This window comes from Podarcis erhardii (assembly GCF_964252035.2).
Source record: "Podarcis erhardii genome assembly, chromosome: 10".
Classification (NCBI taxonomy): domain Eukaryota; kingdom Metazoa; phylum Chordata; class Lepidosauria; order Squamata; family Lacertidae; genus Podarcis; species Podarcis erhardii.
In genome coordinates, this window is record NC_138500.1 from 42,688,081 (window position 1) to 42,703,657 (window position 15,577).

Sequence of the window (15,577 nt, forward strand, 5' to 3'; positions counted from 1 at the left end):
TCCTTAAGTGCTGACGAACTGCTGGCACTCAGTGCAGACAATATTGAACCAGATGGACCAATGCCATGATTCTGTATAAGGCTGCTTCCTATGTTCCTATTTGGTGGCAACGTTTTGTAAAGAGATGACAAGGTTCCCATATTCCCCATTGTCTTCATGGGTGCAATTTTACCTGCATTTAGAGAGAGATTGTGTTTCTCTCATTTCCAAGTGCTTACCTGTCACAACTTTCCTTTGGCGGGAGAGGCCTTTGGCCACGATTCATAGCCCTGTCAAGGGAGCCCCATAAGCAGTCATGGGTACAGCATGGTAAAGCCATAGTAACGCTCAATTAACACCTGAAAGCTGCTTAAATAAAGTGGCCAGTTCAGTGCAGATGACAAAAACACAGGCCAGTAACCACAGCACATCATAAAGATACCTTATTCCTTAATTCTGGTTTACTACTAGTCAATTGGTAGTTATCATTTAGACACAATTCATAGGCCCCTGAAATTCTAGAAGCTGCACATTAAAAGGCATATACCAAATTGGACTAAAAAAAGAATCTCTAACAGAGTTACTACATTTCTGTTTCTGAAGCAGGCCAGACATCCCAACAAGATCATTATCGTGGAAAAAGTATAAACCCCTGAATATAGTCAGGGAAGCTGACTTGTAGCTGTCAAGCATTTCCTCCCCACAGAATAACATAGAAGCTGGGACAGAAGCTCGTGCCTTTATCTTAAAATAAAGTTATTCCCCTTGACATTTTCTTAGCTACAATAAATAAATAAATAAAAATAAATAAATAATAGATCACAGATTCAGTTTTCTTTTTTCTTTTTTAAAAATGTGACTAGTGCTTTGCATGTCCAAGAGATAAATCTTCCCTAAATTCTTCTATGGGCGTTTGCTGAGGTGACTTGGAATGACTTCCAGTATGTTGTTTTTTTTATATTCTGTTGCAAGGCACCCAGAGTGGCTGGGGCAACCCGGTCAGATAGGCCAAAGTTTAGATTGCATTTGTTGCCGAGATGGGGTGTGTTTGTGGAGAGAATTTCCCTGAACTACTATACCAGCAACCACACTAATGAGAACGAATTAAATAGCAATAAATGGAAAATAACCCTATTAATTAGGCAGGAATAACTATCCAGGGAACCCTTACTTTGTTTTCTTGATTTTTAGCATAGGTTATTTCCTTTCCTTTTCATGTACTAGGAAAGCTACCTTATAGTTTAATTGTTATTATTCCTAAACTGCAAACTCATATGAATTTTTTATACGTAATGTGCATGTTAAAACAAAAGCAACATAACAAATAGTATTGAAGCACGACACATTAAAGAATCAGAAGTACAGAATGGGTCCCTTACAAAAAGGCTATAGAAACAGTAAATTGCTTTCATACCAAGGGTTTGCTGAAATGATCTGCTATTAAGTTGGTGCCTAAAATTCATTACAGATGATGCCAGCTTTCTTTCCTCAGGCAGAGAGAGCCATAACTCAGATCAGAATATTTGTCCGTCTAATCTAATATTGTTTATGCAGCTTAGCAGCAGTTTTATGGTTGTCAAGAACAGGGGGTTCCTGTTACCTTTTTATCTTTTTAACTAGTGACAGAGGCACTGACGTTTTAAGTGGGCTCTGGAGCAGGTATTTTCCGGGCTACCCTTCGCTTTCTGTGGCCACTCTCCTTGCCCCTTACCTTAAAGATATGTGGTGGCTGAGAGTTGCTTTGTTGCTTTTTAACCTTTGCAATAAAAGATGCTTGTGTCACTCACAGCAGTGCCCACTCTCCTCACTGGTGTCTACACTTCCTAGAAAGTCATCAGAATGCCGCAGTTTAACATAGCCTCACTCCAGAGCCACTCTGGAACTGTGTGAAGCCAGCCACACTTCTTGGACAGGCTCCAGAATGACACGACAACATATTGCTTCATGTCTCTCTGAAGACCTTCTAGGAAGTATGGGTGACATGAGAGAGAGCAGGGACAGCGTGGTTTGCACTGCTGTGAGTGGTGTGCGTGGTGCAAACCTTTCTTTAAAGGTTAAAAAGTGACCCTCAGTCACCTTGAACATATGACTTAGTAGTGGCCTCATACTAGGTGTTGCTTGGGAATTCTAAGGCACCAAGGAGTCAGTGCAGCTTTGAATCAGTGGTTAAAAATCAGTGCAGTTTTGAAAGGTTCAGTCGGCCACCTTAATTCAAAATTGTGTTTCATTGTATCCAGACCTGTGCCTTGATCTCAGTAACCATCATGCAAAATTGCGTTACCATGTCATAAGAGGTGTCCAAGTGCACAGGGAACCAACAGCTGACCTAAACATATAATAGAGGCAGCCCTCCTCCAAGAAGAGCCAAGTCCCCTCAGCCTGCTAGGGTCCTGCAGGGGGCCGGGGGGCCCAGACCTACACATTCAAGTTCAGCCCTGGTGGCACCACTGACTAGAGATCCCAGGGATTGGACCTAGGGACCTTCTGCATGCCAAGCAGATGTTCTACCACTGGCTAAATTATGGTCCGTTCCTGAACTAGGCATCTTGTCTAGATCCAGAGAGAGCTAGGGGAGAAAGAAGAAGAGTGGATTTTAGTAACCCTACAGAAACCAGAGGAACGCGGGTGGCGCTGTGGTCTAAACGACAGAGCCTCGGGCTTGCCGATCAGATGGTCGGTGGTTCGAATCCGCACAACGGGGTGAGCTCCAGTTGTTCGGTCGCTGCTCCTGCCAACCTAGCAGCATGTCAAAGTGCAAGTAGATAAATAGGTACCGCTCTGGCGGGAAGGTAAACCGAGTTTCTGTGCGCTGCTCTGGTTTGCCAGAAGCGGCTTAGTCATGCTGGCCCCATTACCCAGAAGCTGTACACTGGCTCCCCCGGCCAATAAAGTGAGATGAGCGCCGCAACCACAGAGTCAACCACGACTGGACCTAATGGTCAGGGGTCCCTTTACCTTTATCTTACAGAAACATAAGTCTGTAAAACAGGGGTGGCATTGAATTCTAGTTTTCTTCCTTTTCTTCTAGATGCTCTATCTCCTTTTTCAAAACTTCAGTTTTTATTCTACCTTTGTTTAAAGTGTCTCATCTTTGTTTCTCAATTGTTATTGTTCATATCTCTAAAATCTTTAGGCAACCAACTTGAGTGGGGGGACCACATCCACTTTGGGTACCAAATGGGGGTGCTTGACGAATTCAGTATTTACAAATTCTGGTATGTATTGATGTGACAGGCTCCTCTGTGCAGATTCAGTAGTTCTCACCTGAACAAAAGCATCCAATCTGTATTTTTAAAATGTGTACATTGAGAAAAAGCACATTTTAAAAGCACATTAAATAGGAATTTAAATGCCAAATACCAGAAGATTTATGTTATTAAAGGTTAGATGATTTCAGCAGCAAGCTATGGGACATGCAACAATTAGGAACAAAGCAGTTGGCCCACCCAAAGGGCTTCTCAGGTGCAACCAGCATTAAAACCCAGATCACATATATCTGCCCTGAGGTCACTTTAGGCAAGTGATTTGGAGTGTCATGAAATGGCCCATTATAATTTGATTTATCTTGCTGCCAGGGAGAGGTTTATGGGATTTTCTGCCTTCAGGGGCCAAAATCAGTTTGCCAGCCTTTGGCTTGTACACCAGGGTTCTCTTTCTCTCTCTCTCTCTCTCTCTGTGGGTGTGGGTGTGGGTGGATGGATTTGCTCTTCCGCTGAAGGCAGCAAAATGTCTTGAACTAGCCCTGCTTATGCTTCATAGGAACCACTTTACTAAGGAACATGATGAGTCATAGGTAATGCTTCCTTCTGCATCAGTGTAAATTTAGCAGCAGTGCAAGGCAGAACAACCCCTTTAAACTGAAAACGAGCAGTAGAAAGTTTCCTTTAATTTGTCTCCTTACAAACACACAAAGTACTGGTCACACCCTTTACCATCTTAAGAGCCAGATATCTCTGAAAGCTATTTCCCTCTAATACCACTCAACTACTAAAGCATAGCAATTACCTCCAAATGCATCAGTCATTGAGGTGGGAAAGAAAGAGGGAAGCTCTTGAAAACCTATTATTTCCTATGGAACACTGAAATATCTATTAATTCCTTATTTCTTCCTTTAACTTTTTCTTCTCAGTTTTCTTCCGTATGCTCTCATGTTCTAACACTAGGTGTGTGCTGCTATCAAGCTTCCCCAAACTGGAGCCTTTGCGGTAGCCAACGTGGTATCTTCCACATGTTTTTCACTACAACTCCCATCAGCCCCAGTGTGTGTGGTCAGGAATGATGGGAGTTGTGTGTAGTCCTGATCTAATCAACATGGTGCTGCCCAGGAACTGTTAGACTGTAATTCCAATGTGTTGACTGAGGTTGATGCAAGTTGCAGGCTTACTGTATCTGGGGGACACAGCATTGACTGTCCTTTATCCAATCCACCAAATGAGACCTAGGGCGGTATACAAATTTAATAAATAATAAAATAGTGATAATGATTGTTTCCAACCATGACCCCAGCAGGGTGTTTCAAGAAAACCCCCCAAGTAGGGCATGGCATTGACAGTCATCTGGTGATGGATGGATGCCACCATATGCCAGATATGTTGCCTCCGTAAGTAGAAGCTTTATTTGCTGTGAATTGGCTGGACCTTTTTAAGTGTAGTCACATCTTGGAGTAGCGAAACTATTCCTTGCAGACAATGCAAGGGGAAAAAACTACTGTCGTCATTTAGCAGTATGTTTGAAAACACCTGTCTGAAGTTTAATTTTCTAAGAGTTGTTTTTACAGATGCTCCTTTCTTCTGAAACCAGATGAAATGCCTCATGGCAGCCACCCCCCCCCCTGCAGGATTAATGATCGAAAAACATGCTTTCAGGTGCTGCTGTGATATTTATGTTAATGGCAATCAATGCCTTTTTTATTCTATAATGTTCCATGAAATGTAAATTATTCTGAACAATGGTTCAGAATAGTAGAAAGAGATTGGAAGCAAAGGGAAGGATGGACCAGGAACTTGCCTGAAAAATTGCAGTAGGGTCTGGGGAGAACAGACTGGATGGATTTCATTTTCTAGTCTAGATTTAGATTGAATAGATGGGTTGCCGTTTTGTATTGTCAACATGTTCCGTTTTAGAAATGCAAGAATGGGCAGCAGAGGAATCCTAGGAATGTGAGATCCAGTCCAGGGTGTCTTGATGAAAGGTGTCTCGAAATCCACACGTGGAATGTACCTTAAGGGCTCTTGTAGTCACAACAGTGATGTGATTGGAAACAACTTATTGACAATCCAATTCCCATAACATAATGAGATTTTAAGATGGTTATATATGTGAAATGTTTTCCCACCATTTGAAACAACACTGCAGCCACTTGACCATGATCTTGACATTTTGCACACACTTTTGAAACCTCCTAATCAGTTAAAAAGTAGGGATGATTTCAGGTTTGTTAATGTGGTTTGAGCAGATGGGCAGGCAGACGGTGTATAATATCATGTGGCAGAGGAGAGCAAGAGAAGCAGATTGCTTGCATGCACTGCTGCTTGTAGGCAAGGGAAGAAGTTGTTTCTTTGCTTAAGAGGTTATCTTAATGCATCAAACTGGATCAAGCAGCAGAAACCCAAAGTTGCCAACTATGAATTCTGCTGTGATCACATGGACTCCAGAAGGCACACAACCTATTTCAAGTGAAAGAGGAGGCCTTAATTGCAGTGGACTAGATGGCCTTTGGTTCCTCTTTCAGATCCTTATTTCTAACAGACAGGTGCTGAAGACTGTCATGTCCAAGAGACAGCAACATCAATTAGTGTCAGCCTGGCAAAGGAAGCTGGACTGAGTAACTAAGTCTTCCTGAAACAGCAGGTAGTGAAGATAGTGAGCTGGTGATAAGGAGGGTTTAAGGAAGAAGATTGTGCTGGGGGAAATGCCAGCAGAGGACCTAGAGGAAGGAGGGTCTTTGAGCTGTTGGCAGAAATGGAGCAGATAGCTATGGGAATATTGGATGCAGGAGAACATTGGGTCTTGGAAACAAGGAGCCATAGAGTTCCTACTCTAGACCTTGAGAGGGTCTGACTTGTATCTTTAAAGCCCAGATGTTTAGATGCCCAGATGTTGTTGGACTCCAGCTCCCATCAGCCCCAGCCAGCATGGCCTATGGCCAGGAGTGATGGGAGCAGCAGTCCAACATTATCTGGAGGGCCACAGGTTCCTCAAGAGCTGCATAAAGGGGGAAATTCCCCAGCTACGTCCGTGGCACGCTGACACCAGCTTCTGGCTTTCCCAGTTCCATTTCCTTTCATCACATTTTGCCTTTGGAGAAGCAAAGCTGCCACTACCTCTGAGTCAGGTGACATTGTGCCTTCTCCTTCCAGGGCTGTAGTCTACAGCAGTAGCCATAGGGTTCTGTTTGACAGGCTTTTATGTGAAAATGCAGCCCTATAACAAAGGATTCCATTCTCAGCAAGAACTAATCTTAGTTTTGGGGAGCAAAAAGACAACATATTCTCCCATAACCTTTCCTCCTGCCTTTGGTACTGTAAGCCTGTCCATGCCTTCTTAGAAGTAAGCCTTCTTGATTGTAATAACACTTACTCCTAGGTAACTGTGTGTCTAGGGTTGCAGTTTGCAGAGCTTAAGAGGGTAGAAAAATCAGGTTATAAATCTAAGACTAGCTGTTATTGGTAGATGCATTTCTAAGAATGAGCAGCCATGAGGGAATAAAGTCATGTTAAAAAAACATGGAAGTGTAGTCAGAGGAAGAAAGTGATGTTGGGTGAAGCATTTGGGCTTTTGACAAATGTTTTAAATCCTCCCCTCTAGCATTAAAATATTACAAATCTGCAATTCTGTCAAATCTCTCTCTTTTTTGTTAAAGCCACACAGCCAATTTCCCTAAGGGTCCTAAGATTGCCAAGTGTGCACCGTTAAAGGGGGGAAAGTATATTTTTGGGGGAAAGGAATGGAAGACAAAAAGTTAATTTCACTCATTTAGCACCTTCAATGCTCTCTTATTACAGAACTATTTCCGTTTTTTTAATAATGATTCTGAATATTTAACCATGGCATCTGTTATGCTCTATGCAAAATTGTATGTTTAATATGTTTAACTCCACATCCGAGTGATCCTTCCTCTCATCTCTAAAATATATTTATTATCAAATCCTTCCTATTCTGTCTGATTCGGTTAACAAATTCACGGTAACTGAACCTCATTAAGGAGTGAGGGCTGTTCAGTGACCTACATGCAATGAGCTGGTGATCCCAGTCCAGCTGTTTATATCACCTCTTCTGACACTAATTAGTACCAGAATAAGCGTTGAACACAACCCACTGGGAACTTATCTTATGAAAGCCCCTTTTGAAAGGAGTGGAATTTGTGCAAAAGGATAGGCGCTCTTGTGCAACATCCATTAATTTCAAAGTGGTACACACTGAAGGACATCCCAGAAGAAATTCTCAGTGGATTAGGCCATGCGTCATTATGAAAATGTGAGGATCAGCCATACATACTCAGTGCTGAGCCCTTTAATGTCTATTACACGGGGAAGATCAGTATCAGTTAGATAAGTGCACATGGCAACTTGAATCCAGTCACAGAAAGTACCAGGAGTAAGGCTCATATTCACAAGCATAGTTGCTGCTGGTTTCTGGAAATATTTGTTGTTGTTGTTTTTTAAAAAAACATGCATAAAGAATCTTGATTCAAGAGTAAAGGATCTACCGGTATGTTTCAAGAGCTTCTCCATATGATATTTTTGCTACAAAGCTGATACCACATTTACATTTATAGCTGGTTTAAGAATTTTTCTGAGAGAGTATAATTCTTGATTTGTAGTTGTAGTAGTAGTAATAATAATAAATTATTATGTTTTAAACCAATTACAGATAATTACAGATATTAGCAACCTCACTTAGTGCAATCCTAAACAAGTTTACTTAGAAGTAAGTCCTACTGACTTCTTTGGGATTTAGTGCCTGATGCATAGACTATGTCATGTATAGGTCTGCTATCCAGGCTGCATTGAGTGCCGTCTATTTGCAGAGACATTCAGCAATGACATTGATACAGAAGGAGAGAATATCAGCTGATCTCTCGGTATGTCTGGTTTGCTCTGTGTTTCAGGAAGTGCTGATATTCACATGAAAGCATCTCTCTGAGCAATCATAGACAATAGAATTGTAGAGTTAGAAGGGACCGACCCTTAGAGTCATCTACTCCAACCCCCTGAAATGTAAAAATCTCAACAAGAACCTATGATGATGCTTTTATAGGTTGCTTCTTTGATGGTCCTATAGGCTCTATTTTCTCACAAAAATGGAGCTTGCTGGGTTCAAAGCTGTCTGCTAAGGCTGTTATTTTCCTCCCAGAGCTAGATGCTGTTGCCCAAAATAAGTCTGGGTATGTCCTTTCTGTAAACAGCTGCTCACATGTCTCTTAACGGCAGCAGACACGGGTGACTAACCTTCCATGGCTCCTACAGGCAAGGAGGAAATGTCTTATCCAGTTATTTCAAAGCCTATTGCCTCCAAAGCAAACTAAATTTAGAGGCATACTTTCACAGTGTGGCAGAAAGATGCAAGCTCAGGGCCTGCTACTCTATTAGCTGTCTTTCTTGTGAAGGAAAATTCTGGAAAAAGTGACCACCCATTATGTGAAAATACAAATAACATGCAAATGTTGGGTGTTATTCTACATTTTTTCTAATCTGAATCCAAGGAAGAGGGAGGTGTTGATGGCAAATGGAAAGACTTCCTCTTGCAACTGACTTGGAAAAATCCCTGAACCACTGTTACATAAGTCAAAGGTACAGCAATACCTCAGGTTAGGAACTTAATTTGTTCTGGAGGTCCATTCTTAACCTGAATCTGTTCTTAACCTGAGATACCACTTTAGCTAATGGGGCCTCCTGCTGCTGCCGCCGCCGCCGCCGCCGCCGCCGCCCAATTTCTGTTGTTATCCTGGAGCAAAGTTCTTAACCCGAGGTACTATTTCTGGGTTTGTGGAGTCTGTAACCTGAAGCGTCTGTAACCCGAGGTACCACTGTACTAAGGAACATGTTCCCTAAGTATGGCCACCCTGTGACTTCCCCTTCCTCCTCCAGTAAACAGCATGGTTCCAACAGCTAACTATTATTATGACAAAGACCATGTCCTTTGTCAAGCAAAATAATGTTAATGGTGAGCTGATGGTTCCTTAATGGCTAGAAAATGGAGATCACACTGGAATGTTCTGGATGGGGAAACCCATCACAGCCAGGAGAAAGGGACTCATCTCTCATACATCAGCTGAGATGATGTATGCATGCACACGAAAGCTCATACCAAGAACTAACTTAGTTGGTCTTTAAGGTGCTACTGGAAGGAATTTTTTTATTTTGTTTTGACATCAGTTGAGAGTTTTTCATCAGGGTTGTGTGTGAGAGAGACAAACAAATTTCTATTCCCAAGGGCTCCAGGAGGGCAGTGCTAATGCTGGGATGGCTTCAGGCAGGGTCAATAAAAGATCCTTGCTGGGGGAGGGAAAACCCCACTCATGTCCCCTAAAGTGCCACTGCTACAGGGAAAGTCTTACTTGATATTAATATTTTATTTAGTTTCAATATTCAAAATTACATTTTAACACTCAATACTTATAATCCTATTCTAAATTGCTAATGACTTCCCACTCACCCATCCTCAATGTTTAGAAATGTAACTACACATAATTGCATTTTAAAGTTCCCTCATATTGAGGTTCAACCTCTTCAACAAGTATCTTAAAATAATCTACTGCTCCCTCCCCACATTAAAACTTCAAATCCTGTTGTGGACTTCATATATAGTTACTTTTTAGGAAAGTTTAGGAAACTAGAAAAGTCCTCCTTGAAAGAATGTAAGCTTGAGTCTCTTATCAGTGCCATCAGTTTAGCCATCTCTTCTGTCAAATCCTGCGTTGTGTAGCATTCAGTACAGAACTCAGGTGATGTAGTCACAGCTCCATAAAAGAAAATACTCACAAAGGCAATACAGTACTGTACCTTGGAATTAAGTTCTCACCACTTTGAGAATGGTGAGAGAAAAACGGTATTTTAAAACATTTATTTGTAGTCTGAGAACTAGAAACATTTTTTTTTAATCCAGAAGGCAAGCCAAAGGTCCAGATTCCATGCTGTAAGCTAAAAATATTGCTATGTACTGCCCTGCTGTTAAAATAGTCACAGAACTTAAATGTAACTTAGATCCCTAGAAGAGAAAGAGATCCTTTCTTGATCTTTGCACTGGAAATGCCTGAAGAATGCAAAACTGAGGATTTTCAAGTAACAAGATCAGTGCTGTGTATGTACATCAAGTTAAAGTGGAGGCTATCAAGTTGTGGGTAATGTGAGGCTTTTGTTGCTCACATCTTTAAGCAAATTAACCTGATTTGTATTTACATGTCAAGTACGTGATTTGGACATAATCTTCCATCTTCACACCTCTCTGAATTATGAGATGCACTTCTTGGCTCAGAAACATATTTATTGTTTATTTATATTTAACAGAGTTTGCACACCACCTAATCATATAAACCTCTAAGCAGCTTGCAGAAACTATAAAATAGACTTTACGATTGTTAATAAAGGTCAGAAGTTAAAAACAAACTGATTTTCCAAAAAAATCAAGATATAAATAAAATCAGCAGCTGAAAAATATGCATTTTAAAATAAAATTGCATATCAAAATATCAGCTTTACATATCTGGGTAGGGTTGCTGAAACAAAATGGGTTTTAGCAGGCTCTGAAAACAGTACAGTTAAGGGGACTGCCTAATGGCAATGGGCAAGGAATTCCACAATGTGTAACTGCTGCCGTACTAAAGTATTTATTCCTTCCAAGTGTGGAATGAACATCATGTGGCACTTCTGCAGATCATAGCAGATGAGTGGGCATATGTGGGAGAACACAATTTTTTGAGCACACTGTTCCCATGCATCTTAAATTAAAATGCATGCTAGAATAAAACGTCAGAAAAATAATGCAAGCTTTCATGCAGCTTTTAAAAATAAAATCCACAGACTGATGCGGAAATAATGGAATGAATTTAGGAATGGGCATATCAAACATTTTCGTAGGCCAGAAACAAACTGATCCATCCACCCCTGTATGAAAGCAGAGAGTTAAAATATAGATTCTGGGCCTTTTCTCCTGCAAGGATTGCAATTGTTTGCCTGAAAGCAATTAAAACTAATAAATACTTTAAATGCAAATTTGGTTGGTGTACATAATAGAATCAATTAACATTGTAAAAACAACTGGCTACAAAAACATCTTGACAGAGATTTATGTACATGGAATAGATTGACAAATATTTATCCTGCAAAACGTGACAAATAGCAACAGTGGCATAGATGGAAGAAACAATCAGTCCTGCAGTAGTCATCTTGAATAGGTAATTTTCAGAACAAGTTTATTCTAATGAATAACTTGCTTACAGCTCATGTTAGTGCCTGTTTAGGAGCTTTGCTGGATTGCAGGGAGATTATTGCCATGCGTAGCTAAAATTGTGGCCAAACTACCACAGCAGGCCCTCCAAGCACCCCAATTTTCCAGGCACAGCCCCAGATTCACAGAAGCTGCTCCGGTTTCTGATTTGACCCTAGAAAATCCCACTTTTCCTTAGAACGTCCCTATTTTCCTTGGTGACATTTTGGAGGGTATGGAGTTATGTGACTCCTGAGCCAAGGAGGTAAGTAGCAGCTATGTAACTTTTAGTAGATATATGAAGGCAGCTCTGTATAGGGAAGTTTTTTAATGTTTAATGTTTTGATATGTTTTTATGTATGTTGGAAGCTGCCTAGAGTGGCTGGGGCAACCCAGTCAGATGGGTGGGGTACAAATAAAATATAAGAAGAAGAAGAAGAAGAAGAAGAAGAAGAAGAAGAAGAAGAAGAAGCCCCTATTTTCATCAGAGGAAATAATGCCACAAAGGTGGGAAATCTCAGTTTCTGAGGCCAAACACGGCCTTTCAGGCCTCCCTACCTGGCCCTCAAAGCCACCCCCCCATCACACTCCAGTTTTCTAGGCCGCATCCCTCACTTACTTTGTTTTGCATTATAAGTTGTTGTTTTTTGCCTAGCTGGAATATGCCCTTGAACTCTGAGAATCCCTCCTGGTTGCCTGTAGGGAGGGCAGAGGGGGTATTTGAGTGTGTATAGCCCACTGAACACATCCTGCCTCTAATCCTGCCCACTGCTGGCATGTGGTGGCCCTTGAAGCATGGTTCAGAAGGAAACGCCACTTTCAGGCTGAACGTTTTCCCACCCCAATGCACTATCTCAAGCCATATGGCCATATTTCTCATTCTTGTATTGTGTTTACAGGTAGGGTTTTTTAAATAATTTTTTTTTACTTTTTTCATTAAATTATGCAAGAAAACATTCCTCCACAAATAATATCTAATTGAATAAAACATTAAAGATGAAGGACGCATACTGCCATAAGGCAGTCTAAATATTATGTTGTTTAATAAACCAGAGTGCTGGTAAAAGGTTGCTCTTGGTAACAATGTGATCACTCAGTACAATTTATCAATGTTTATTTAAGAATGTAGTTGAATGAGGAACAAACAAAAAGCAATTTAATGCAGCAAACAGGCCACATGGTCCACTCCTTGCATAATTTATCTTTTATGACAGATTCCATTTTCTGCTGGTGGTATTATTATACAAAAACCTATTTGCATGGTGAAAGTGCATTCATAGCTGCAGCATAAACTTAACTTCATGGTAGCAACATTTAATTTGAATGATATTATTCAGTTATCAAGGAAAATAAGCCACCCTCTAAGGAACTATGTATATTTGATTATGGCATAAGAAGCAGTTTTGAGAGCCAGAAACGACAACACAACTGTTTTGTGAGAAATAGACTATCATTTTCCAGAACCTCCAATATCTGTCATTGCAGGCCGGGGAGTCATCAGTCACACATCCAAACAAAGTCAGATAAGTGACAGTGTTGACACATAGTCACACAAACACAATTTGGCAATTAAATTTGGTACTGTAATGCCTAAGAAAGGCATGAGGAGTAATAAGCAACAGATACATTATTTCATGAGAGTCACTATAGCTCTGGCTTGCGAGACATTGGCTGTGAGGCAGTCCCAACTGCAGCTTTTGATTGGTAGAAGCAGACCCTCCACATGCCTCTGTTTTCCAGGGACGTCCCTGATTTAGAGAAGATATCCTGGTTTCTGATTTGATCCCAGAATGACCCGCTTTTCTTTAGGATGTCCCTATTTTCATTGGAGAAATGTTGGAGGGTATGGAGTTATCCGACCCCTGAGCTGTCTGAAGGCAATCTTGTATAGAGAAGGGTTTTTTTTAATGTTTAATTATGGTTGGAGTTGTTTTTTTTAAAAAAATAACTTTTTATTGGGCTTTATAAACAAGAATGTTATACAAATAAGTTTTCTCTTGTCATTTGAATATCACAAAAATAGCACTCTAAATGTAGAGTGATATCTACAACATATGGTTCCTCCTGGGCCGTGTTCAGAAAGTGGTGGTGGGGGATGAGTGTTCAGACCCCTGGGCCCTCACTTGTGGGGTGCCTCAGGGTTCCGTCCTCTCCCCCATGCTTTTTAACATCTATATGAAGCCGCTGGGAGAGATCATCAGGGGGTTTGGACTGGGTGTCCATCAATATGCAGATGATACCCAGCTCTACCTCTCTTTCAAATCAGAACCAGTGAAGGCGGTGAAGGTCTTGTGTGAGTGCCTGGAGGCGGTTGGAGGATGGATGGCGGCTAATGGATTGAGGTTGAATCCTGACAAGACAGAAGTACTGTTTTGGGGGGACAGGGGGCGGGCTGGTGTGGAGGATTCCCTGGTCCTGAATGGGGTAACTGTGCCCCTGAAGGACCAGGTGCGCAGCCTGGGAGTCATTTTGGACTCACAGCTGTCCATGGAGGCGCAGGTCAATTCTGTATCCAGGGCAGCTGTCTACCAACTCCACCTGGTACGCAGGCTGAGACCCTACCTGCCCGCGGACTGTCTCGCCAGAGTGGTGCATGCTCTAGTTATCTCCCGCTTGGACTACTGCAATGCGCTCTACGTGGGGCTACCTTTGAAGGTGACTCGGAAACTACAACTAATCCAGAATGCGGCAGCTAGACTGGTGACTGGGGGCAGCCGCCGAGACCACATAACACTGGTCTTGAAAGACCTACATTGGCTCCCAGTATGTTTCCGAGCACAATTCAAAGTGCTGGTGTTGACCTTTAAAGCCCTAAACGGCCTCGGCCCAGTATACCTGAAGGAGCGTCTCCACCCCCATCGTTCTGCCCGGACGCTGAGGTCCAGCGCCGAGGGACTTCTGGCGGTTCCCTCATTACGAGAAGCAAAGCTACAGGGAACCAGGCAGAGGGCCTTCTCGGTAGTGGCACCCGCCTTGTGGAACGCCCTCCCATCAGATGTCAAAGCGATAAATAACTACCTGACATTCAGAAGACATCTTAAGGCAGCCCTGTTCAGGGAAGTTTTTAATCTGTGATATTTTAGTGTATTTCTGGTTTTTATGGAAGCCGCCCAGAGTGGCTGGGGAAACCCAGCCAGATGGGCGGGGTACAAATAATAAATTATTATTATTATTATTATTATTATTATTAGTGGTCAATGTATAAGTTCTTGGTTCATGAATTGGTTTAAACAAAGGGGAAACAGGATAGAACAGAGTTTTTCTTTTTGTTAGGAAGAAAAGAGGGGAAAGAGAAGGTGGGGGGAATGGTAAGTGGGGTGGGGTGGGGTGGTTATGCTTCTATTCTTCTACTTAGTGTATGTGTGGGGTTTTGTGTCAGTGTTACTTGTATGGGTTCTCTTAACTATTCGCTTGTTGTATTTCCATGGTGGTGAGAGAGGTTGGTGGTGGCTTAGGTTGTGGTTGGTTGTCTTTGGTTGGCTGCAGTGAGAATTGTTTTTGTGTGAGAGCGGGGTGTGAGTGTGTATTTTTTAATTAGGTTAGCCAGATTGATTTGTATGCTGTCGGCAGATTCTTGTTGTCTTGTTGGGCTGTGTATGTAATAAAGGGAGCCATAGCAGGGTGAAGGCAAATTCTTCTATTTGTCCCCGTGTCAGTTTCAGTTTATTGGTTAGTTTTTCTAATAAGGCTGTGTCTTATACTCTTTGATACCATTGGTCCATGCTTACTCCTGACAAGTCTCTCCAATGTCCTGGCTATGATGTTTCTGGCTGCTGAGAGTAGGTGGGTTATGAGCTCTTTATGATGTGAGTAGGCATTATTATCTTGGAAGATGTTTAGCAGGGCATTTAATTATGCTTGTATATATGTTGGAAGCTGCCCAGAGTGGCTGGGGCAACCCAGTAAGATGTGTGGGCTATAAATATTAATGTTATCATTATGGAATGGGACATCCCTATTTCCATTGGAGAAATGTTGGAGGGTATGTAGAAGACATTTACAGAAGGCAAATAACTGTTTGCAGTTCCACTGATTGCAATGGGGAGGCCTCTGGCTGAGCTTATATTCATATATTGGCTTCAACATGTGCTTGGGATTAAATCAAACTAAAGGGTATGATTTGTCTGCATGTTTCAAACAAGTCCCTGTAGGTTATGTCACCTCACCAGTC